We start from the raw sequence: 26,639 nt of genomic DNA, 5'->3' as shown, positions 1-26,639 counted from the left end.
TGATTGCACAGTAGCAATAATGTTATAATGAGTATTAACTGTGAAAGAATTGACTGCTCTGATCAATACAATGATCCAAGACAATTACAAAAGACTCTTGATAAAAAAAAAACATATTCTGCCACCAGAGAGAGAACTGATGAACTCTGAGAGCAAACTGAAGTATAATTTTCTCACTGTATTTTTCTTGCTTTTCAAAATTATGGCTAATATGGAAATGTTTTACATAATTTCACATGTATAATTTATATAATATTGATTGTCTTCTCAGTGGGTGGGTGAGGGAGTGAGAGGAGGAGAAGAATTTGAAACTCTAAATTTAAAAAGAAAAAGGATGTTTAAAATAAATAAATAAAATTAAAATGTTAAAAAAAAACATTAAAGAGTCCATTCAAAATTTACCTCTCCTGAGAAGCCTTCTTCAATTAACAATAACAATAGCTATTCAAGACTTCCAAAGCAGTTTACATATATTATCTCATGTGATCTCCTCAACAGCCCTGTGGAACAATTAATATCTATATTTTACAAATAAGGAAATTAAGGTCAAGAAAACTTAAGTGGTTTCCCAGTAATCAAACCACTGGTAGACACTAGATTTAGATGTTGAACCCATGTTTCTCCTGATTCCAAATTCAGTATTCTTTCCACCAATCCAATCTTTTCTTGATTAACTATACTCTATCCAGTGGACCCAGATGGCTCCAGAGGAGATAATGAAGTTGGTAACCTTGCACAGACCTCCCTCATGTATATCCAATTCTGTGTTAGTCATGGTCCTCTTTGGGAATGAAGGACACATAACTTCCATACTCTAGCCACACTTGTATTGCATGCCCCCTCCATATTTATATTTGTACAACATCACTCCACCCAGGCCTCATTTATAGGCTGCCTCCCCAACAACCCTATAAGCTCCTCTAGGTTAGAGCATATGCTTCCTCTATCTTTGGTGTTGTCATATTACCTACTACAGCATTGTGCCCATGATCAGTACTCAAAACGTGCTTGTTTTGTGGATTAATTTCTCAGAAATTTTTTCGAGTTGTGTTTTATTTCTAAGCTCAAAAGCTAAACTTTCCTCTTCCATATAACTTGTTTCTTGCCTCTGGTGCTTCTCTCTATCAACTTATTGACCTGTGAAATTTGTCAGGCTCTAGCCAAGCATATTAAGTCATCTGGGCTCTTCCATCATAGGAAACTACAGTGAGCACTGAGGTCCTGGGTGGTGGGAGGTTCCCCCCTCCCCTAGCTCTAGATGTTTCTTTTCTTCAGCAGAAGGGAGACCAGTTGCAACCATTTTGAAAGAATAATAAATATGAAATAAGTCCTCACTATGTGCCAGGCACTAGGGAAACAGATACAAACAATTAAGACAATTCCTTCCTTCAAGGAGTTTATATTCTAATGGGGGAAGGCAACATAAAAGGAAGATAAAAAGTGGGGGCAGGGTGAGTATCCATGCCAGCAGCATGGTTTTAAAGTGGTCAGACACTGATGTGGAGCAGAAGCTCATTTATCAGAACTCTGGGTCCCAGGGGAAGAGTCCTATTTCTAGCATCAGGGGAATGAGGAAGATAAATAATAAGGAAGGCTGGAGAGCAGACAGTATGGTTTCAAAATGACTTAGGGATTCTGCATATATATGTGCTTCCAGGCTGGCCCTGAGCCTACCCTTACTCCTAGCTCTGCAAATAGTAGAAAACTGCTAAGTGTGAAAGTACCCTGTCCCCCAAATGGAAACCCATCATTTGACTGCCCTGAATATCCTGGGCCAATACTCACCAAATCTATAATGGTGCAGAGATTCAGATGGATCTTAATTGAGGTTTAATGATGTTCACTGTAATTTAACTCCAGGGTAAAGTGCTTTCAATTAACAAATGTAAACACAACATCTACTTATCCCATAAACTCTGCTAAATGTGCCAATTAAGGACTAGATCTTTCAGAAATGGTTGGAAGTAGTTAGGACTTCCCATTGCACTGATTTCTGCCAAGATGTACCCAACAGAAGTAATAAGCATGGTCATTCACTCACTAAAGAATCTTTGATGCTCGAGAGAATTGGTCCTAATTGGGTCACTGCCCATTCCCCTTTCAGTTAGTATTTTGGCCTGTTGGGGAATACATCCGCAGCAAAAACCTTCAGGGCAGTAAAGACTGTGCTGAGCCAAACCCTTCCAGAACTTGATCTGGCAAGCCAGTGAAAATAGGGCAATGGTATGGTATAGTGGAATGAAGTGGTCCAAGAGTAAGGGAACTTGAGTTCAAATCGTATCTCTGTCTTTTCTTACCTATGTGACTTTGGGCAAATCATGAACTCCCTGGGCCTCAGTTTCCTGATACAGAAAATGAGAGGGCTGGACTAGCTGGTGTCTAAGGTCTCTTCTGACTCAAAATTTTTGATTCTTTGGTTAAGAGTTGGACCATATGGAGAAGATCACAGGAAAAGTGATGAATTAATAATACTTCCTTCTTCAGAAGGGAGAACAAAGAGCTAGCTAAGCATGTTTTCTTTTGGGGGGGAGGGGAAAGAAGAAGGTAGATGCAATAGAGAAAGAAGGGAAAGTTGGAACCTCTGAGAGTTTAGGGAGTTGGAGGTGGAGGTAATAGGGAAACCTCTAGTACTTACTTGCATAAAGCAATCAACAGATTCCAGGTTCAACAACTAAGAAAAAGAATATTCACATAAGAGGGCCTGGCCACCAGAGGAGCAATTCATGTTGGAGGTGCTGTGAGGAGGTGAAAGGGCAAATGGGATACGCAAGTCAATTAAGTTTGTCTCTTTCTTTCTTTTTACTTAGAGTCACTGAGAGATTCTTTCCAATTAGAGCCCAGGAGGGAGTAGACCATATCAAAGGACATTTTTTTTTTCTTTCTGTGCAGATCCTCCTGTGGAGCCCCCTTATTCCAATGGATGTGTTCACCTGATCCTGAGATTCAAGAACCACCATGCACCCCTTGAAGCTAAAAGGAAGAAATTATTGGACTGATAAAAGGAAATGTTACTATATATGGTAAGAGGCAATTATATGGAACTTAAGACTCTGAAGGTGGTATGGAAGAATAGGAATCCATTCAAATTCAAGTTACATTAATTAAAGTACAAGTGTCTAGAATATCAGTGGGAAAGTTGGAGATTAACACTTGGGAGAGGAGGGCCAGGGTGCTTAGCAGTCTGGAAACCATGACACCCTGAGAGGAGTTGGGAGTGCCAAGGAATGTTAAAGGTGAAAAAGAGGAGATTCGAATCTTTAAATATTTGAAGGGTCATCCTTGGTAAGAAGATTATAAACAGTAGGTGAAAGCTGAAAACAGGAAGATTTCCATTCCACTGTAGGAGGAAGTTAAGAACTGGAGCAGTAAAATGTGGAAAGAAGAGCTTTGTGAAGAAGTGAGCTCCCTTACTTTAAAGGATCTTTTTCTAAATTAAATTTTCTCTTTCATTATGAACTTGATTGTCAAAAACACAAATATTTCATCATACAAAGAAGAACAAAAAAGCTAGACGATGAAATTATAAACTTCTGCTGCATACAATAATTTAAAGTATATCATAAATGACACTATAACAAAATTAGTCTGTTTCTGTCTTCTTCTGAACTAATTAGAGGTCTTCCAGCAGTAGACAGATAATAACTGATTAGGGATATTGTTGGTGGGGCTTAGAAAGGGTGGAATTAATGATCACTATGTTCACTGTCAAGGCTGGGAATGTATGATTCTGTGTTTGGCTTCAGGGTTACGTGGAAACAGCCAATGACAGAAAAGTGGTGGAGGTGGAGGTAGTGGTGGTGATGGTGGTAGTGGTTGTAGTAGTAGTAGTAGAAGTAGTAGTAGTAGTAGTAGTAGTAGTAGTAGTAGTAGTAGTAGTAGTGGTGGTGGTGGTGGTGATGCCAGAAGCAGCAACAACAATAACATTAGCACTTTAAGATTTGCAAAGCACTTTATAAGTTTTATCTCATTTGATCCTCACAACAACCATGGGAGGTAGGTGCTAAGGAAATTGAGGCACAGAGAAGTTAAGTGACTTGATCAGGATCACATAACTAGTAAGAATTAACTAGTAAGAATTTGAACTAAGAGTGGACTCCAAGTCTTCTAGCTTCCCAGCAGCTGACATTCTGCCCTTATAAAAATATGTCATATTGGGCTGATTCCTCATGCAAGAACAACTCTGGGTTAATTATCCTTCATGCTCTCCTGGCCTCATTTCCCAACTTTGGTTCTTTTTGCTCTTGGACTCAGTTCATCCCATCTTGTCTAGCTAACTTTGGGAATTCTTGACTTCATACTCAATCTGTCTACCTACTTACCTGGTTATATCTTGTTTTGGGTTTTACTTTCCCCATCCCCCCAGATATATTTTCCCTTTAGTCTTTTTCTTTGCTGTTTATCTCTAGGACACAAGATTATAGTGTCTTTGATTTTGTATTTGTAATGCCTAGTGCTTAGCATAAGAATTCTAACTGTGATATTTAAAAATATGAGGGACATAGTTTCTGGGTAATTTAATCATTTTATTAATAGGCCACAGGTTATTAATAAGAGTATGGTCCATGGCCATCTCCCTCAGAGCACAGACCCCAAATGTTGGTGGGATCATAGTTTATATACTCCTCTAACTGTAGGAGGTCCATTACATAGCAATCAAATCTAATTGGTTGACGAGATTGGAAGCGTTTTATATTAAAATTAAATTTGAGGATACGTGACTTAGGTCACTCAAATCTCTGTAAAAAATATCAGAGAAAGAATTTACACCCTTCCCCCACACTAAAGCTGATCAAAGCACAATAGTTTTCCATCTAAGTGTGGTTTGGTAATCCTTCAGTTATCTAGATAAACAGATCTGTCTTCACCCAAAATTCTTTGTAAACTTGGGTTGGCCCAGAAAAAGAGATTTAATGTAATCTTACCAATAAGAATTGGACTTTGGAGTGTGTGGGGGGAAAGAAGGGGAGAACACTGGGTAACCCCAAGAAAATTATTTCTTACAACACTTAGTAAGTCCTTAATACATGTTTTTTCATTAATCCATTCTTCCATCCATCCATCCATCCATCCATCCATCCATCCATCCATCCATCCATCCATCCATCCATCCATCCATCCAAGACAATTACCACATGTTCTCTTGGAGAGGAGATGATAAGATATCTTAGATAATAATGATGTGGGATGGAACTTGGGTGATCAAATTGATCATGAGGCATACCAAAAGAATTACAAGACTCAGTGATTCAGTTTCCCAAGTTTTATTGAAAGACTGTTGACCACAGGGAGAGAATCAGAAAAAAATATAGAAAGGTAGCTCTCTAATAGGGAAAGGAAAGACAGTTATATTTATAGTATGGATAAATTGATTATCTCTCTCATTATAATAATCTCCACCTTAGGGAGTTACAGGGGAGGGGGAGGGCCTATCCTAATTTGGAGTTCCTGGGGTCCTAAGACAACCCCTGAGGTGTGTACCTTTTTCCATGGAGGTGTGTTTTGGGGCTTTACACGGTATAACATGAATCTGGGGACTAACTTGGCCTTTTCTGCACATGTTACCTCAACTTGCCAAGGTCAGAGTGTCCCCGTGCTTTTCATTCCCAGGCCCAGTCTCTGGGTATTAACATTTATCAATTAGAATTTCTATAGCCTGTCTCTATGTTTTTGTTATAGATAAGATCTCTATGACCTATCTCTTTATGTTCTTGTTATGAGTGGTGATTAATGTGGGTAACAAGAACCTAGGCCCTGACTTGTATTAAGGATGGCCCAAGTCTTAAGTTATCCATTAATCCCTTTTCAGAGCTGGGGTCTGAATCCCTCTTAGTGCTCAGATCTAAATCAGAGCCTGGGTCTTAAGTTTGTCTGTTAACCCTTTTTTTTGTTGTTGTTTTTTTGCCTCCTACATCAATAATAAAGAAGACTGGCATGTTAATCCAAACAGGATAATATGGGATCAGAAAGGGGGAAAGGAGTCAGAATTGGAGATAGACTTAAGAGTTCATTGTATGTGAATGATATTCCCAGTAGTGAAAATGACCATTTTAGTAAGCAAGGTTTACAGAATGGATGAAGTAAGAGACTTATTTTACCAAACCTGAAAGCCCTGATTTAAAGAATTTATCATACTGGAGTGAATCAGAGGTCAGATGGTAATGCTAAAGTTAAAGTGAGATCCTGTAGTTTGATGGTATTAGTCAAATATACAAATGGAAGTGTGATCTCATTGACTTGAGAGTTTCTTCCCAACAATGGAGATATGAACCCATCCATGTCCATTATCTCACATGACCTGATCCAGACCTTTCAAATTTTGTTATAGGGGAATGTACCCAAGTTGCTGGAGGCCTACTTCTATGTCTCCTCACATCTCAAGGATACCTGTGGGGCTCTCAGGCTGTCCACCTATAATCCCACATCCTTGCCATTACACCAACCCATTTTCTTTTTCCTTTACATTTCCCTAATGATATATTTTATTCATTTCCTTCAAAGTTGCCCATTGACTACACAAGGCATCCCAAAAGTCCTAGTGCAATTTTATACTATTAAGATGATCAGCTTTAATAAAAGCTATTCTTTTAGCTATTGAAGCTTAAAATTGCACTAAGACTTTTGGGAAACCCTGTATGTGGCAGCCTGTAACATGGTATCTATTATGTATCTCTCCATTGTCTTCTGTAGGAAATTCATTTTTAAATATTCAGAGATTGTTGCATGGTAATATTAGTCGTTGTAAAAAAACAAAAAACCAACCCTCTACACATAAAGTGGATAAAGGTTAAATTTTAGGACCTACAAATGTAGCGGCAAGAATGTCCTGGAATAAGGGAAATCACTTGGGTTTTCAGAAAGGTAAGAATTCTAATTATGAGTATGCTGGAGAATGGTCCAAATTTTATGATTCTTTTACTAACTGAAGGTTTTAACTCAAAATATGGACTTAGGACTAGTTATCCATCTCTGCTCTACTAGGGTTGCAATCTTAGAAAAGTCCAGGCCTCAGTTTCTCTGTCTAAAAATGTGGATAATAATACACCATTTGTTGTGATGATCCAATTGGGCACTAGTTGAAGCTCTGCCACTGACTTGTTTTATGATTTTGGTAAGTCACAGATCCTTTAAGCCCTACTTTTGTTTTCTATAACCATGGAGATCAGACTAATTATTATAAGATGCAATTTCTGACTCCAAAGTTTGTCTTCTACATGATAATGGATCTATGATCCCATCTGGGTGATTGTCATCCTCTGGAGCTGATTGGTATCCACCCACATTTCCTCATTCTGTTCAGTTCTTATTGTTTGGGCAAGGCTGGGCTAAGGTGGATAATGCACTGGTTTTGTAGTCAGGAAGAAATGAGTACAGATCAAGCCTCAGTTATTCACTAGTTCTGTGGCTCTGCATGCAACTCACTTTACTCCTATCCTCACTTTTCTCCACAGGATGGTTGTGAAGATCAAATGAAATAATTTTCATTAAGTGTTTAGCACAGTGCTCAGCATATAATACATATTTAATGCATGTTTATTTTATTCTTTCTGACTCCAGGTCCACTACTGCATAATGCCTTTGAAAGAATTGTGAGTAGATGAGAATGGAGCTTGGGAGACTAGCAATGAGCTACCTGGCCAAAGAATATTTCATAAAGGAGCCATCTAGAGTGCTGGAGACCTTCCTTGGATTCCTTTAGCATTTCTTGAGTACTAGTGAAGCACTAGAACTGTCCTTTTCTCTCTAACTCATACTACTGCAATTACCTGTTGGTGAGTCTGCCTTCCTCAAGTCTCTCCTTATTCCAAGCCATCTTCCATTCAGCCACCGTAGTGATGTCTGTAAAATTTAAGTCTGATCAAGCAGTCCTCTACTCAACAAACTGCAGAAACTCCCTATTGCATCCAGGATCAAATAAGGAATCTTCTATTCAGCATTCAAAGACCTTTATAACCTAGCCCCTTCCTACCTTTCTAATGTTCTTAAACCTTCCTTACCATCATGTACTCTTCAGTCTGGTGACAGTGACCTCCTTCCTCTTCCTCAAAGGAGACACTCCATCTCTCAGCTCCAGGCATTCTCTCTAGCCATGTACCATGCCTTGCATGTTTTTTCTCCTCATCTCCACCTACTGCCTTTCCTCCATTCCTTTAAGTCCCAAATAAAATCCCATCTTTCATAGGAAGCCTTTCCCAAATCTTCTTAATTCTATTGCCTTCTCTCTTATTTATTTCCCATTTGTCTTATATATAACATGTTTTTATATATTTATTTGCATGTTGTCTCACTCCACCCATTGGAATGTGAGCTCCTTGAGGACAGGGATTATCTTTTGCCTCTTTTTGTTTTCCTAGTGTTTAGCACAGTGCCTGGAATATAGTAGGCACTAAATAAATTTTGATTGTGTAAGGAATTAATTGTGATTTGGGGTTTCCAGGACCCCATCTTTGCTTCATCATGGTCAGCCTGAAAAGAGGTAACCTTGAGAACGCCCTACCTAGGAGGTCCTGCATGCCTTCATGGGCCTGGCCAAATTATTATTGGGACACTCCAGGAGGTATGTTGAACTAATTGGAGACTCAGCATGGCTAAGAACCTCCCTTCCAGTGGGGGAGGCAGGGAGGAAGTGAGAGAGAAAGGGAGAGAGAGAGGAGCTGGTGGTGGGTGACCTTTGGACTGATCTGGAAGACATTGCACAGCTGATTCTCCTTGGAACTACAGATTCCAGGTGGTGGTGAGTTTGTGTTATTGAAGCGAGTGTGGCTGTTCTGTGTGGCTGAGGAAGCAGAGCTTGTTCGGGTACCTGGGGTCTTTTTACCATAGAGATTTAGATTCTAATCATCTGGGAAGTGGGTCATAGCTTTCCCTTCCCCTATTCCCTTTCTCATTGTCCCTGCCTCTATTAACATCACTTGTTTTGTAGATTTGTTCCCATTAATAAAACCTGATTTGTTTGTAGAAAAGAGGCTGTTAATTTCCTTTCTTATCAGTCTTAGTGATATAACCAAAAAAAGGGAGTTTGGAAGAGAGAAATCTCTGGACTTAGAGGTCTCTCATTATTTTCTGAACCCCATCATTATGGTGATCCACCCAATTAACTCTCCCCATACTAAATTTGGCCCTTACAATTGACATTGAATGACTACGAAATGCAAGGCCTTTTTCAAGGATATATGTCTTTGATTTATTTTATAATATTTCTCTCAAACAAGCCATCATTGGGAACATACTGCAGCTTATAAATACCTACTATATCTCCCTCTATTACTCTTTGTTTAACCAGAGGTTTTAACTTTTCTGAAATAATTGCGTTTTATGATACAAAGATATATATATAGAATGACTAGCCTATAGGTGTTTTTAAAAGTGACTCTTTTGGGGGCAGGGCAGTGAGCAGCTTGGGCTTGCTCAAAGTGCTATGTAATTTCACAATCCAGGCTAATCTTCTCCTATTCAGTTCCATCTCCAGCTCATTTTTCATTTGCAACACTTGTCCGTGATATGCACTGATGGAGGGAGCAAGGCCAGGTGCATTGAGTACTGAACTTGGAGTGAGGAAAACTGGGATTCCAATCCTGAATCTGGCACCTACTGGCTGTGTGATCCTGGGTAAGTCAGTTAGCTCCCTAGGGAGAGAATCATCATGGCTAATGTGGTGTAAGAAGATCTGATTTTAAGCCCAATCTTTCACGTAGACCCTGTGCAAATCACTCAATATTTAAATGCTCTAGACAACTCTCAGAGAAGGTACAAAGCAACTTGCATCAGTAAGGGTCTATCAAAGAAATCAAAAGTCTGTTCTCTATCCCAAAATCCCTAGGAGTTACCTTTGAAATTCCAAATAGGTTGTATTTTACATTGGTGGAAGGTATTTCCACAGTGGGAAACCCTCTATTCACTAAATCATGGGTCCTTTGTAATGACATTATCCAACTTCACATTATCTAAATATTACACACACATAAATATATACATATACTCATATTATATACATTTAAGTATGTGTGTCCATTTGTGTGTGTATGTGTGTACAAGTAGTTGCATAGTAAATTGTTCATTGGACTTGATCTTTCCTCTGACATTTATCAGTTGTGACCATGGGTAAGTCTCTTCTGAGTCCCAATTTTTCATTAATAAAATAAAGGGGAGACTAGACACAGTCCTTTCTAGCTTTAGCTTTGTGATTCTAGAAAGTGTGTGTGTGTGTGTGTGTGTGTGTGTGTAGCTATGTGGTGCAGTAGGTAGAATATTTGACTTGGAGTCAGGAAGTTGGTTCAAATTCAGCCTCAGATACAAGTCACTTAATCCTGTTTGCCTCAGGTCCTCATCTATAAAATGAAATGATAAACTTTGCCAAGAAAACCCCAAATGGGGTCATGAAGAGCTGGACACAACTGAAAAATGCCTGAAAAACAACAGGAACACACATGAATAAATAAATGCATGCATGAATAAGCAAATGAATACATAGCAAAGGATTTATACTTATTATGTGCAAAGCAATATGCCTCCCTTGCTTTGTGCTGTTTTTTAATGTGTATGTGAGGCAGAAACTTGTATAACTCCAAAACATATGTGGAAGACACCTTGATGGAGCACAGCCTTTGAAGCTGCATTTTGTTTTGATGGCAGAAAAAAATTTAATCAACAAATGATAGATAAAGAATGTTAATATATTCTCTACACCTCCCAATTCAATAGTATGATTCCAGAGATATGATCTGCTACAGAAAACTACCTGTAAATGTTTGTCGGCTCGCTTCTGTTTCCTTCAAGACTATTCTCATTATGTTAATAGAAAATTCTGAGGAAGATTTTATAGAGATGAGAGATGATGGCTGCTGGTGTCTTCTACATTGCTTTTCCCTAACTCCTTGTTCAAGAACAACCTGTGATCTTTTCTATTCTTTTGTAATCAGCCAGTCTTTGAGATATCTTAGAAATCAATTTCTGAGTCCCTCTAAAATGTTACCTCCAACATACATTTCATTTGTATATATTGTAGAGGTCCAATGACTTTTCCTTTACCTTCTCAAGTTCCACTGATGCGTCCTTACACAGTAAAATGGATACTGACATTAGGGACTCAAATATAGTATTCCCCCTACTGTTGCTGCTGAGGATAGGTCACTGTAGACAAGATGGTTGATTGTTTCCATTCACATGCATTTGTTTTCTTGCTTCCAATTACCTTCACAAAAGCTCTCAGGATAATTTGGCATAGCCAGGTTTCATGTCACGTGTTCTGGAGGCTTGTTTTCTTCTTACCTCCTTCTCCCTCTTTTCCATCCTCCTTTATGATGTTTTGAAGGTAGGCCTAAGCACAAAACCCTTGTTGACTTTCACCACCACATCTCTGTAGTCTGCAAGCATATCATGTATTTCCTAGTAGAAGGGGCTCCTGGACCCCTTTGGCCTTCTCATGGGGATAACTATTATCAATTAACCCTAATGAAGAAATGGTGGTAGCTGGAGTTCATGAACATATTTTCATTTGTTTCCTATATTTAGAATTTAAAAGCTTGGTTAAACAGGCCAGGTTAAAGTTTCTGCAATCATGTGCAAGGTCTTCTGATCTACATCCTTTTTTTCTTATTTGGTATTCTTTTTTTTTTTTTTTTTTGCGTAAGCCAATGAATGATTTGACTGTGCAGAGACAGCTGATTCTGAAGTGGATGCTATTTTTGTAAACTGTCAGTTACTGTCTATTAAGATAGAACCAAATTGGGATGACTGGTGGTGGCCACAACCAGTGCTTTTCATCTTTCATCTTGAAGAAAGATGTCCAGGTATTAGGTTTCTAAATGGTCTAGATGATCTGGACTCTTTCATTTATGGATCCTAATCTGTATTTTCCATCATTCTCAACTGTGCTTACCTTCACAATGAAGTCACTCAGTAGGAATTTTGATATTAACTTAATTTGGAGGCTCTTTCTCAGAGAACTTCTCTAATTCTTCATTTGCTGCTGCAGATGTTGGTACATAAACTGCAATTATTTTCATCATGATCTGTTTGCTTATGCTCATTACGAGTGCTCCAAGCCAAGATAACCAACTATCCCATGAAATAATGTCTCTTTTTGCTTTAGGATGCATGATAAAATCAGCTCTGCCTACTCCTTGATTGGGCTCTGAGAGAAAAATATGTGAGTCATCCTTCCATTTTGCTACAAGGTCGTAATGTTTTCTGGGTTTATTTTTAACAACAATATCAATATGGTGGTATTTCCTTTCTTACCATAGTGTTTCAGCTCATTGAATGTTGAACATAGAATATATATTGAAAGTGCCAGGAGTACAGACAAATAACATGGACAGCCTATGAAAGGTACATTTCTTTTTTTTTTTTCTTTTTCTGTGGGACAATGAGAGTTAAGTGACTTGCCCAGGGTCACACACCTAGTAAGTGTCAAGTGTCTGAGGCCAGATTTGAAGTCAGGTCCTCCTGAATCCAGAGCCTGTGCTTTATCCACTGAGCCACCTAGCTTCCCCTAAGGTACATTTCTAAGCACCCTCTTCTTTAGAGAAAGAGGATCTGGGTTTGAATCTTATCTCTGCCACATATTACCTGTATGACTTTGGGCAAATTGTGTCACATCTCTGGACCTTGTTTTTTTCCTATGTGAAATGTGGGAGTTGGACAAGGTATCTTACAGCTCTAACTCTATGATCCCTTAGTCTTTTTTGTTCCAGTCTGACACCATCACTGAAGAAGTATAAAGGAACCATTTAGGAATTTTATATTGATATGTATATGTGTATGCTTCATATATTATCATGGCCAAAAAATTCACAGCCTGGTAATGGACAAATGATTAAGTCTCTCTATGTATAGTTAGACCTGTCCTCAGACAGCAGACATAGTCTGTTATTGATTGATACTGAATTATTATTATTACTATTAGTAGCAACAGAGAGCACAGTTTTCTGATGTCCTCATTGCAGCAGGAGTTGCAGCTCCCATATCGGACTGCACAGCCACACTGTGGCCTGTGGCTCTTCGAGGTGCTGATCCAGGGTCGTCCATGACTGGTGGAAGCCTACTACTACTACTACTACTACTACTACTACTACTACTACTACTACTATTACTAGCTAGCATTTATATAGGATGTTATATATATTATCCCCTTTGATCCTCACAACAGTCCTGTCAGGTAAGTATCATTATCCCTATTTGACAGATGGGGAAATTGAGACCAAGAACAATCAAGTGTCTTGCCCAGGGTCAAACAGCTAGTAAGTATCTGAAGTATGATTTGAACTCAAGTAGGTGGTGCAGAGGATAGAGCACCCAGTTTGGAATCAGAAAGACTCATCTTCATAAATTCAAACCTGGCCTTAGACACTTAGTAGCTGGGCAACCCATTTAACTCTGTTTGCCTCAGTTCCTCATGAATAAAATGAGCTGCAGATAGAAATGGGTAACCACTCCAGTATTATGCCAAGAAAACCCCAAATGCGGTCACAAAGAGAGGGACACAACTGACCAATAACAGCAAAACTACTTGGTTCCAGCTCTAGTATTCTATAAAATGCACTGCTTAGTTGCCTTTCCAGCTAGGTAGAATCTTTAAGACCTTAGATTCCATTAGTATAGCCCTTAAGAACCCAAGCTCATATCCAATGAGGCAAGGAGTTCTATAAATTTTTAAATGAAATAAATCATCTAACAACCCTTTTTAAACAAATCACCATGTAGATGGGAATTATTATGTCATTATCTTTTTTTTTTTTTAGTGAGGCAATTGGGGTTAAGTGACTTGCCCAAGGTCACACAGCTAGTAAGTGTTAAGTGTCTGAGGTCGGATTTGAACTCAGGTACTCCTGATTCTAGGGCCGGTGCTCTATCCACTGTGCCACCTATTAGCCGCCCCTATTATGTCATTATCTTAACCAAATTATGATCATAGATTTGGAGCAAGAAGGGTCTGCAGAGGGGGCAGCTAGATGGTGCAATGGATAAAGCACTGGACCTGAATTCAGGAGGACCTGACTTCAAATCTGGCCTCAGACCCTTGACACTTATTAGCTGTGTGACCCTGGGCAAGTCACTTAACCCTCATTACCCTGCAAAAAAAAGAAGGGTCTTCAGAGTCCATTACGTCTAAATTTTTCATTTTTACAGATGAGGAAGCTGAGGCACAGGGAGATTTAGTGATTCACCCACAGTCGCACAGTGTGAGAGGCAGTAATTGAACCCAGGTTCTCAAGCACCAGAACTAATGCTTATTCTTACTCTACCATGGTTCAGTTCAGTACACTGGGAAATTTCTTTTCATGATAAAGACCTCAAATTTCTTAAAGGAAAACAATGTTTCAGGAGAATTTATTCTAGATTACAGTGAAGTTTGATGAAGGCATATCTATTATGGAAACTGAAGGAGCTCTATAGAGACCCAGAATTGAGAGGGAGCAGATAGAGGGCTGGAACTGGAATCAGGAAGAGGTGGTTATGAATCCTCCTCCAGAGCCTGGCTAGTGCAGCATTCTGGGCAAATTATGTTATGATTTATCCTGTCTTGAGTTCCATTTCTTCGTCTGTGAAATGAAGGAGCTGGATTGGACAAAAAAATCCTTTTTTTTTTTCTAAATCGATAACCTATGATCTATGGTCCTTGAAACATGTAGTGGGTAAGGACAAAAGGAGAAGCTGACCAAAGAAAGCACACTTGAGCTGCATACATTTTTATTAGTGGTCTCAGTTTTCCTGTTATATGGTAGATAGTGTCTCATGAGGTCATAAATTTAGAACTAGAAGAGACCTGAAAGGTCATCTGATTCAACTGTTTCTTTTTATAACTGAGAAAAATAGAGTACTAGTAGAGTTGAAATTTATGACTAGTATTTGGTTCCAGAGCTCTTTCCATTGTAGTTTAAGGACTCCTACATGCTATGAAGAAGAAGAATGACAAAGAGAAGGAGGAGGAGAAGTAGAAGCAGAAGCAGAAGCAGAAGAAGATGATGACCATGATATCAATGACAGCATTTAAATGGCATTTCAAGGTTTGAAAATTACTTTACACACATTTAATCCTAATAATAACCCTGCATGGTAAATACTAGTATTTATCCAATTTTGCAGTTGAGGAAACTGAGGTGGAGAGAAATTAAGTAACTTGATTGGTATCAGAGATAATAGGTGTCTAAGGCAGCACTTGACCTTGACTCTGACTTCAACTGCAGCACTACCCACTATATCACCTAGCTGCTTAATGTGTCTCTTAGTATGTTGTAAAGACAAATAAGACAATTCTGGTGAGATGCTTAGAGCTCTCTGGAAGAAGGATTTTTGGTAGGGGAAAATCTTTCTTAATTCAATCCCTCTTCATTGGACTTTCCTAAGGCATTTCATCCAGAGCCCAGTGAGTTCCCCCACTCTGAAGGACTTAATGCAAATTCTGTTGATTTCTATTGTTCTCATCTTGGTAAACATTTTATCTGGAATTCAAAAAGCTGGAGATGACAAAGGAGAAGGGGGAAACATGGTTGTGAACAAAAGGACCTAGAGGAGGATGAAACATGTCTCTCATTTACCACAAATGCAGGCTTTTGATATACCCTCCCATCTACAGCCCCCTTTCTTCTCCCAGTCACAGAACACAGACAATGGGGACAACAGCTGTTCAGCAAGGCCATCTGGGAGAAGCACAGATGAGATTAGAAAGAAGGAAGCTTTCCACGTGAGAAGACTCTCAGGATGCTTAGTATTGGACTGAAGGAATACAGCAAATGCTAATTGCAAATGAATGTCTGGTCAAGTTCACATGCCATTTTTATGGAGGGCATCTATCTCTACCAATGATTGATATCCATAGGCACACTCCAACCAGTCATGCAGTCAGTCTGAATCAGTCAGACTATGGTATTTGGAGATTGAGCATTGGCAGGGTTATATCAAGATTTGTGAGGGGAAGGGTTGAGATGATGGAATATGGGAATTATTGCAAGCTGCTGCTTTTCTAGGCTTATCAGGGGGAGGCTGATTGGGAAAGGAGCTGGGGAAACCAAAGCATCAGGACCCAGGTAGAAGGCATAAGCAGAAGCCAAACTCAATTAACTGGAACAAAATACAGAGAAGAGAAGAGTGATTGGAGTGGGACTGATGAGATAGGAAAGCTGCATCTAAGAAGCATGGATAAGAACCAAGGGAAGCTGTTTGGAAGCTTTCAACACTGGCATACTGTTGTTGCCCCCCACCCAGGGCAATGAGGTTTAAGTGACTTGCCCAGGGTCACACAGTTAATAAGTGTCAAGTGTCTGAAGCTGGATTTGAACTCAGGTCCTCCTGAATCCAGGGCCTGTGCTTTATCCACTGCACCACCTAGCTGCCCCTACAACACTGGCAAACTGTTAATGTAAGTGATCACTGGATAAGGCATGACAGCCTTTGACCTCCCTTTAATGGTACGTAGAAGCTATGCTTGATCTTGTATCTTAGAAAGGCAAGGGAATGGGGCAAACCTCAGGCCCCCATCTAACCCAGGAACACAACCCGAAAGAATTATCCATAAATTCAAATTAGGAAATCAATCCCATATTTTGTTTCAATCAGTTATTTTACAGAGAGACAGTATGGCATAGTGGATATAGAGACAGAGAAATAGATACAGACAGAAACAGAGAAAGAGACAGAGATAGATAGATATTGATGTCAATAATTGTGGCATAGCATTTTAAGGTTTGAAAACCACTTTACATATCACATTTGATCCTTACAACAACCTTGCATGGTAAGTACTGTTATTTCCCTTATTTTACAGCTAAGGAAACTGAGGCTGAGATTGTTTGCCTCGGAGGTTAAATGATTTCCCTAGAATTCCATGGGTAATAAGTGGCTGAGGCTGCATTTGAACTCAGGACTTCCTCACTCTATCCACTACAACACCTAGGTTCCATCAGTGAAGCTAATTAAAAAACATGTGGGACAGAATGAATTGTGAATCATCTCTGGTGTCCTATTTGCTACTGGAGTTAACCTGAAGATAGCTTTTCTTAACTTAACAGAAGATCAAATGACTCTCTAAGCTTTTATTCTCCTATAAAAAACAAATGATTTATCCATTTAATCAATAAGTGTCCATCAAACATTAAATATAAAAAAAAAACAATAGACAGGAGAGTGTTGTCCCAGTATTCTACTTTAACTCAATTGAATTAAGATCAGAATAACAATGGGGAACTTATATACACATTTTTCCCCCTCAAAGCATTCCAGAGAAGGAAGTTGCATGAGTATAATTAACCCCATTTCTGGAGTTAAGGAAACTAAGGGAATCTGGAACAAAAAAACGGTGCTTTGTATTGAAATTGGAAGACCTGAGTTTGTAGCCCAGTTCATTTACTTGCTGTGTGACCCTGGACAAGTCATATAGTTTCTCTGTATCTCAATTTCCTTATGTGTAGAATGTGAAGAATAATATCTACACTATGTAATTTTCAGGATTGCTATGACAAAAGTCCTTTGTAAATCATAAAGACCTATGTAAGTCTGAACTGTTACTGTTAGCAAGGGTTACACAGCTAGGAACTGTAAAAGCTAGGGTCTTAATGCATGTCTTCTCACTTTGTGAGCAGTATTCTTTCCTTTACACCACACTGCCTCTGCTCTCTCAACAGAATCCATTTTCTATTTCCTCTTTTTCTGTCTGAACCCTTGGAAACTGATCTCAGCTTGCTTCAATTCAACTTGACAAACCTTTCTTAAGAATCTCTAACATGCAGAGTACTGTGCTAGAAACTGGACGGAGATACAAAGATGAATAAGACTTAGTCCCTGCCTTCATTTAAAATTCTTCTACAAAGCCTTTACATGGAAACTGCCGCCTAACTGCCTTCCTGCCTGATCCTTTCTGTTTTTTCCATGTCCTTTGGTTGGTGACCACAGTCTGTTTGTTGGAATGTATTTTCTGCCCATTCCCTGCTGACAGCATGACATCTATGTATGATCCTCCCAAAATAGCTGATTTACTGGCCACCAGCATGGATTTGTATTCCATCTCATAACCAAACACCCATCAAAGCTTCCTTGTCTTTCTCCACCTTCTAGCTTGGGAGCTGTCCACAGCCTGGTGCTGACACGATCACTATTAGTTTCTGGGACTGATCTTACCAAGTCATTCTACTCTCTATCCAATGGAGTTTTTTTTTTTTTATCACCTTTGCCCTACCACAGAGGTGAAGGTCCAAGAATAGCTGATAAGTCCAGTTTTCTCCTTATGGTGGATCATTATGCAGAGAGAATAGGGACTAGAGAAGCATAGGATTTAGAGTTGGAAGGTACGAAAAGGAACCTAAAAGATCATCTAGTCTAAATCCATTGTATTATAGATACGAAAAATAAGCCCTAAGGTAAATGACTCATTCAAGATCACACAAGAGGCAAGCAATAGATCTAATAATAATGAAACCCAGTTTCTCTGACTCCAAATCAAGTGTTCTTTAACATAATGTTAAAATAGGTAAGGGTTAAAAAAGGTTTAAAGTAGGAATGAATTCAGTTTCAAGGATGGAAAATCCCACAATGGTATTCATAATAACTTTGATAGCTTTATTTTAAGCATGTGTTATTATAAGCATGTTATCTCATGGTATAATAACTGACAATTATATAGCTCTCTTGGGCTTGGGAAGCATTTTACAAACATTACCTCATTTGATACTCACAACAACCCTGGGAGGTAAGTATTTTATGTATAATTATCCCCATTTTACATGTGAGGAAACTGAGGTTTAAATAGGTTAGGATACTTGCCTATAATTACATAATTTTCAAATGTTAGAAGTGTGGCTACAATTTTCAATCAATCAATGAACATTTATTATTTATTATTATTTTTTTCTTTATCCCAGGCAGTGTGCTAAGTGATCAGGATAGGAAGAAAAGCAAAAACAGTCCCTGGGCTCAAGGAGCCAACATTAAGATGGGGAGAAAACATATGAACAACAATAGACAATCCAGATATATATGGAGCTATATCCATGTATATACCTCTGTGCGTATGTGTGTGTGTGTGTATGTATATATATACAGATACAGATACATATATGTGGAGAGAGAGAGGGGAGGAGAAACAGACAGACGGACAGACAGACAGAGACAGAGAAACAGAGAGAATATGGGAGTAATCTCAAAGGGAATCTGGAAATACTTCTTGTAGAAGTTTGGATTTGAGTCAAATTTTTAAGGAGCTACAGAGTAGGAAAAGGGGATTTCTAGGAATGGAGAACACCCAGTGAAAAAGTAAAGAGTTGGTTGGGGCAACTAGGTGGTGCAGTGGATAGAGCACTGGCCCTGGAGACAGGAGTACCTGAGTTCAAATCTGGCCTCAGACCTTAACACTTACTAGCTGTGTGACCCTGAGCAAGTCATTTAACCCCAATTGCCTCACTAAAAAAAAAAAAAAAAGAAATAGTTGGGAGATGGAGTGTCTTGTGTGAGGAGCAGCAAGGATTCCAGTGTAATTGGATTACAGAATGCATTGAGAGAGTAAAATGTTAAGGTATTTGGAAAGGTAAGAAAGTGGTGGACAAGTTTGAAGGGCTTTAAAAACCAAAAAGAGGATTTTGCACTTGATCCTAGAGACATAATGGAGCTTCCGGAGTTTATTTTGTTTGTAGATGAGGGATGGGGTGGGGAGATGTGGCCTTACATGTGCTTTAGGTAGATCACTTTGGTAGCCATGTTGAGCATGGAATGTAGGGGGGAGATACTTGAAACAGCACAACATGGCCCTTAAGCAAAATATCAGGAAAGCTAAAGCTCAGAATGAGCTCAAGTTGTTGAGGAATATTAAGGCAACAAAAAGGTGTACTATCTAGCAGTCTGTATTTATATGGGTGGATGCACATATATACCCATATGGATAAACATGCATGTATATATACTGTGATGAAATAATGGGATTTAGCAGATACTCAAAGACCCACCTGGAGATTAATCTATATTGATTGAATCAAGTGAGAGTGATTGACTGCTGACTAAGCCTACTTCAAGTTAATTGGATTGTAATCACACCTGGCTATCCCATAAGAAGGTATTGTTCTCAGAAACTTTACTGTGAACTCAACTTGAGAACACCAATGGATTTGGATGACACCAACCAATCAACTTGAAGCAGTGTGTAAGGACTGCCTCTGTTCCAGATCTATAAAAAGCTTCTATAAAAAGCTTCCACAAACAGCTTGCTAGGATGTGTTCCTGATTAAAGCAGGCTTGTGGAGGAGGACTTCAGGAAGAACCCAACCAGGCTGGAACTCTAGGCTAGACTGGTGCTGAAGCTTCTGATTTAAGGTGACCACAATTTAGATTTTAAACATCACAATACACATATATAATATATGTGTTTATGTATATGTGTATATGATGCACATGTATATGTCTTTATACACAGACATATGCAGGTATTCCCAATGTCTCATTGCAACTTTCTGCTATTTAAAGCTCAAAACTGCACTAAGACTTTGGGGACACCATATGTCTCAATCTACCTCTCCATCTATTGATAGTTATCAATAGATATCACTACTTATATAAATCAATAGGGGGCAGCTAGGTGGCACAGTGGATAAAGCACCAGCCTTGGATTCAGGAGGAACTGAGTTCTAATCCAGCCTCAGATACTTGACACTTACTAGCTGTGTGACCCTGGGCCAGCCACTTAACCCTCATTGCCCCACAAAAGAAAGAAAGGAAGGAAGGAAGGAAGAACCACAAGAAAGAAAGAATGAAAGAAAAAAAAGAAATCAATAGATATCTCTATCTCTACCAATAGACAATACTACCAATACCAATTGTTGTTTGGCTGTTTTTAGTTGTGTACAACTCTTTGTGACACCATTTGGGGTTTTCTTGGCAGATATACTGGAGTAGTTTGCCATTTCCTTCTCCAGCTCTTTGACATATGAGTAGACTGAAGCAAACAGAGTGAAATGAGTTGCCCAGGGTCATACAACCAAGTAAGTGTCTGAGATCATATTTGAACTCAGGTTTACCTGACTCTAGGCCTGCCACTGTATCCACTGTGTCATCTATCTACCCTATTGCTACAATCAATAGAAATAAAAGAAGATGAATGGAAAGGACTACTCGAGGTGGATGGAGTCATAATAGAAAATGCAGAAATGTTCAAGTATTCTTTTGCTCCTGTTTTTCTGTAAAGGAAAATAATCTCTGGATTGGAACGAAGAGGACAAAAATGGATAACAAGGAGAAGAAACTAAGAGTAGGGGAATAATAAAAGAACTCATAGCTGCCATTAATGAGCTGAAGTCAACAGGCCCAGATGAACTGCTTCCAAGGTCATTGAAAGAACTGGTAGATATGACTTCTGAGCCACTGACAGTGATCTTTGAAATGCCATGGAAGGTGGGGGAGGTTCCACAGGACAAGAGAAGGGCAAACATTGCCCATTCCTGAGGGTAGATGCATTAGAATATATTATTAAAGGGATGCTTAGTGAACATCTAGAAAAGAAAAGATTACAAACAACCAGCATGACTTCCTGAAGATCAGATGAGAACACATTTGACTGGGTAACTAAACTGGAAGATCAGATGAATGCTTTAAATATAATTTACCTAGATTTTGGGAAATCATTTGATAAAGACATTCTTGCTACTTTTGAGGATGGGAGAGAAAGTTGTGTACCAGATGATAGTATATTATGTGTATTCAAAACAAATTGAATGGCTAAATTCAAAGAATGGTTATTAATGGCTTTCTTTTAGCTTGAAAGAAGGTCTCTAAGAGAGTGATCCAACAATATATCCTTGGTCTTATGCTATTCAACATTTCATATCAATGAAGTAGACCAAAAAAGAAATGGCTCACTTACCCAATTTGCTGATGACACAGAGGTAGAAAAGCCAGCAAAAACATTTGATGACAGAGTCAGAGTCTAGAAAGGTTTTGACAGGGTAGAATGCTAGGCCCAGTATAAAAAGAGGAAATCCAGTAGGAACAAATGCAAAACCTAACATTTGGTTTCAAAACATCACCTTCAATAGTCCAATATGTGGAAGGTATGTCTAGGCCCTTGTTTTTCTGAGTTTTAGTGGGCTGAAATGCCAATATGAATCAATAGCATGACATAGCAGCTCAACATGTATAGATAGTAACAGAAGTGGGACATTTAGGACCCATGATTGAGTGCCATTTGGGGACAGCACATAAGCGTCAGGGGATGGCAGGAATGAAGGATGAGAACACTATTCCCCAGCAAAGACTGGATTTAAGTAGCTCCATTTCTACAGGAAATTTATTCTTCCTAGCTTCTGGCCAAGGCTTTATAGGCCCAAGAAAGTACTTGGATAAGTCCAGGTTTCTATCTCCCCACCCCCTACCCCACCCAGGGCAATGACTTGTCCAGGGTCACACAGATAGTAAGTGTCAAGTCTCTGAGACTGGATTTGATCTCAGGTCCTCTTGAATCCAGGGCCAGTGCTTTATCCACTGTGCCACCTAGGTGCCCCAGTTTCTTCTTTCTTAATCCCAACCCAAGAAGACCACAGAGGTAGTGGTGGGGAAGAATATATCATACTTTCTCTAGGGACCCACAGGAAAGAATCCATTAGCATGGAGGATCCTAGTCATTCCAGTGCCCCAAAAAGGGGGTCAGCAACTCATGAAGGAACTCCTCCTTCTTCATCAGCAGCTCCCTAGTATTCAGTCATCGTATCTAGAGGTTTTCCTCAGGATAGTGCTCCTAATCTTCTGGGTCTGCTGTCAGTCCCCCTAGACAGTTGTCTGGCACTCTGGTGACTTTCTCTTCATGGTCATGGCCTGTGGTTGCTCCTTTAGGTCGGCTAGTGAGTGTCTTCTGTGATCTCTGAAGTTCACACTCTCTTCATTTATCTTTTATTTTGCACTTAACAACCATCAACAAATCAAAACATTTCAATATGTAAAAAGAAGAGGATTTATAAGAAGCTTCTTTTATGCATAGCAGTTTTTTAAAAGAGCTGTGTATATATATATGTATATACACACACACACACACACACACACACACACACATATATATATATATATATATACACATACAGCAGAGAGTGGCAGGGAGAGAAAGGAAGGAAGGAAGGAAGGAAGGAGGGAGGGAGGGAAGGAGGAATATTAAACACTTATGTGCCAGATACTGTGCTAAGTGCTAGGAACACAAATATAAACAAGCAAGGAGTTAATATTCTAAGGGCGAAAGACAACACATAAAGGGCTATTTGAAAGAGGTTGGGGAACTCATTCCTTACAATGATGAAGAGACTCCATGGAAGTATTGTGGAGGCCTGGGACCTGGCAAGATAAGGAAAAAGCTCACCTCCCAGGAACAGGGAACCCCAAGCAGAACCCAAGGTTCTGGTGAAGGGGAGACACTCAGAAAATGACCTGGAGGCCTGGGCCCCAGCAAGATAAAGCTAGAACTCCTTCATCAGGGGTAGAAGACTCTAAATGAAACCTCCTATGCTTTTGCGATTTTCATCTCTCCTATCATCATAAACCACTTTTCTCTCCCCCATAATCATAGAATCATAGACACAGCTAGAAAGGACCATAGAGTTAATCCAATCCAACCCCATCTCTTATTTATAAATAAGGAAACTGAGGCCTGGTGAGGAAAATGGGCCTTGGAACCTAGATTTTCCTTATTTCCAAGTTCAGTACCGTTGATACCACCAGAATAGCCTTACTTGATTTAATTTTTGCTCAGGCCTGCTGATGTCCCACCAAATGATAACCTAAAAATGTAGAAATAGACACAAAGGGGAAGAAAACTAGGAAAAGTGGGAAGGGGAAAAGGAAGGAATTAAAAGGTGGTGTTTTTTTCTCCCTTCTTTAAAAAGTTTCTTTCTCTGGTTTCTAAGCAGACCAAAAGTTGAGAAGCTCTCATGACACCTGCTAATCTAACCTTTTAATCTGGATATGTATTATAAAGAGCTCTGCAGAGCTGAATTGCCTCAGGGCATTATAGAGTGGAGGAAAGTATAATGTCAGCACTTCCTCCATAGGCCCTCTTGCAGATTTCTTGCTGCCCTCTGTGATGTGCTGGGAAAGCAATCCTGGCCTTAAGAGGGCAAAGAGGGGGTCTGGGATGTTTATGAAATCTCTGCAGTACTGTTAGCAGGAATCTGACGATTAAGTCATACCAGACTATGCTTAGAGAGCAGGTTTAGAAAGTAAACTCTTTAATGTTATAGTCACCTAAACTGGGACTTAAGCTACTTTTAAATTCCTTGCACCCATAAATCTAGTCCCAGGTTAATCAGTCCAATAAGTATGCACCAAGCACTGTAAAACCCTGGGGATACATAGAGAGACAAAAATTTCACTGAGGGCAAGGACCATTCACTTCAATGGAGAAGACAACATGTAAATAAGTAGGTATATACAAGTTATACACAAAATAGGTGAAGCTAATCTGAACAGGGAAGGCCTTAGCAGCTGGGGGGACTGCTCAAGGCCTCCTTGCTGAAGGTAGGATTTGAAATGAGCCTGGAAAACTGAGAGGCAGAAGCAAGGGGGCAGAGCCTTTCCTGCATGTAGAACAACCTATGTTAAAGCATGGAGACAGGAGATATTCAAGGAATATTAGACTACTGTAATTGGATTATAAAGTACATGGTGAAGAGTAAGGTGTAAAAAGGCTGGAAAGGTAGGAAGTGTACAAGTCATGATGAGTATTAAATGCCAAGTAGAGGACTGTATATTTGATTCTTAAGGTAATAGGGAGCTACTGGAGCTCATTGAGCCGGCGTGGGGCATGGTCAGAAGTACACTTTAGGAAGATCATCTTGAAGGATGAGTGAAAGATGGGTTAAAACACAATGAAGCACCTGTGTTCATATAGGGGCAGCTAGGTGGCACAGTGGATAAAGCACTGGCCCTGGATTCAGGAGGACCTGAGTTGAAATCAGACACATGACACTTACTAGCTGTTTGACCCTGGGCAAGTCACTTAACCCTCATTGCCCCACCAAACAAACAAACAAACAAAATGCTCATATGGCCTATTTGTGCCTGACCTGTTGTAGAGCCTTCCAAACTTATATTGGACTGATCAGCCACAGTAAGATACACTGTACCTAGATCCCAACATAGTGATATCATTTTGGTCCTCTTCCAGAATGCAGGACACCAACCAACCCACATGATAGTACAGGTGTGAGGGGATGAAGGTCTAAACTAGAGGTTATGGTTATATCAGAGAAGAGGAGAGATGTCCATGAGAGATGATGTAAGGGTAAAAATGATATTTGATAATGAATTGGATATGTTAAGTGAGTGAGAATGAGGAGTGGAGGATGAGACCAAGGTTGTAAGCCTTGGGGAATGGAAGAATATGATAGGAATAGGGAAGTTTGAAAAGGAGCAAGGTTTGGAAAAAAAATAATGAGTTCAGTTTTGGACCTGTTGAGTTTGAGATACCTCTAGAACACCCAGTTCAACATGTCTATAAGCAGAGGGTAGAGGTGATAAAAAGATCTGGGAATCATATGCATAGAGATTATAATTGAGTCCATTGGAGTTGATAAGATTGCCAAGTGAGATATTAAAGAGAGAGAGAAGAAAAGGGGGTCCAAGACAGAACCCTGGAGGTGTACTGGAACCAGCTCATATTGGCTCTCAAGAACTTATTGTTAAGTTTTCACTGCTATTAATCATACCTCAGAAACTGACAATTGCCCCCAACAAATCAGGGGTTGATTTATTGTTTTATTGATTATTTAGACTTAAGAAAGTGAATGAGAAGATGTCAATAATGAAAAATAAACTTTAAAAGTTTATCATTTAGGGGCAGCTAGGTGGCACAGTGGATAAAACACCGCCCTGGATTCAGGAGGACCTGAGTTCAAATCCAGCCTCAGACACTTGACACTTATTAGCTGTGTGACCCTGGGCAAGTCACTTAACCCCACATAGCCCCCCCCCCAACAAAAACAAAGAAACAAAAAAAAAGTTTATCATTTCCAGAAAGCTGGTTGATTCAAACATTTACCATAACACCCCTGGAGGAAACTCATGGTTAGTGTACATAATATGGAGAAAGAAAGGAAACAGAGAAAGCATGGTTGGGGAGATAGGAGAAGAATCAGGAGAAACTAGTGCCACAAAATATCTAGAGAAGAAAGAGAGCACCTATTAGAATGTGAGAGGAGTCAAGGAAGATCAAGACTGAGAAAAGACCAGTTTGACCAATAAGAAATCATTAGTTTAATAATAACTTATGGACAGGGAGCAGCTAGGTGGTACAGTGGATAAACCACCTGCCTTGGATTCAGGAGGACCTGAGTCCAAAGCCAGCCTCAGACACTTGACACTTACTATCTGTGTGACCCTGGGCAAGTCACTTAATCCTCATTGCCCCACAAATAAATAAATGAATATATATATATATATATACATATATACATATATATATGTATATACGTATATATGTATGTGTGTGTGTGTATTGGACTTGGCTTGAGTTGAGTTTAATGATTTGAATTTCACAGTCTCATGGCATAAACTTAGTGGTATGTTTGTGTTGTTGTTTTATAATAATCTTTCTGTACTAAAGTCTAGGGAATAAGATGTTAAAAACACCTAATTACCAGCTGTGGTCCAAATTGACATAGATATCAGCAAAGGAGAGGAATACCTCC

This window comes from Dromiciops gliroides, chromosome 4 (assembly GCF_019393635.1).
Source record: "Dromiciops gliroides isolate mDroGli1 chromosome 4, mDroGli1.pri, whole genome shotgun sequence".
Taxonomy (NCBI): Eukaryota; Metazoa; Chordata; class Mammalia; order Microbiotheria; family Microbiotheriidae; genus Dromiciops; species Dromiciops gliroides.
The sequence above is the reverse complement of the archived record's forward strand: the minus strand, read 5'-3'. Positions refer to the sequence as shown.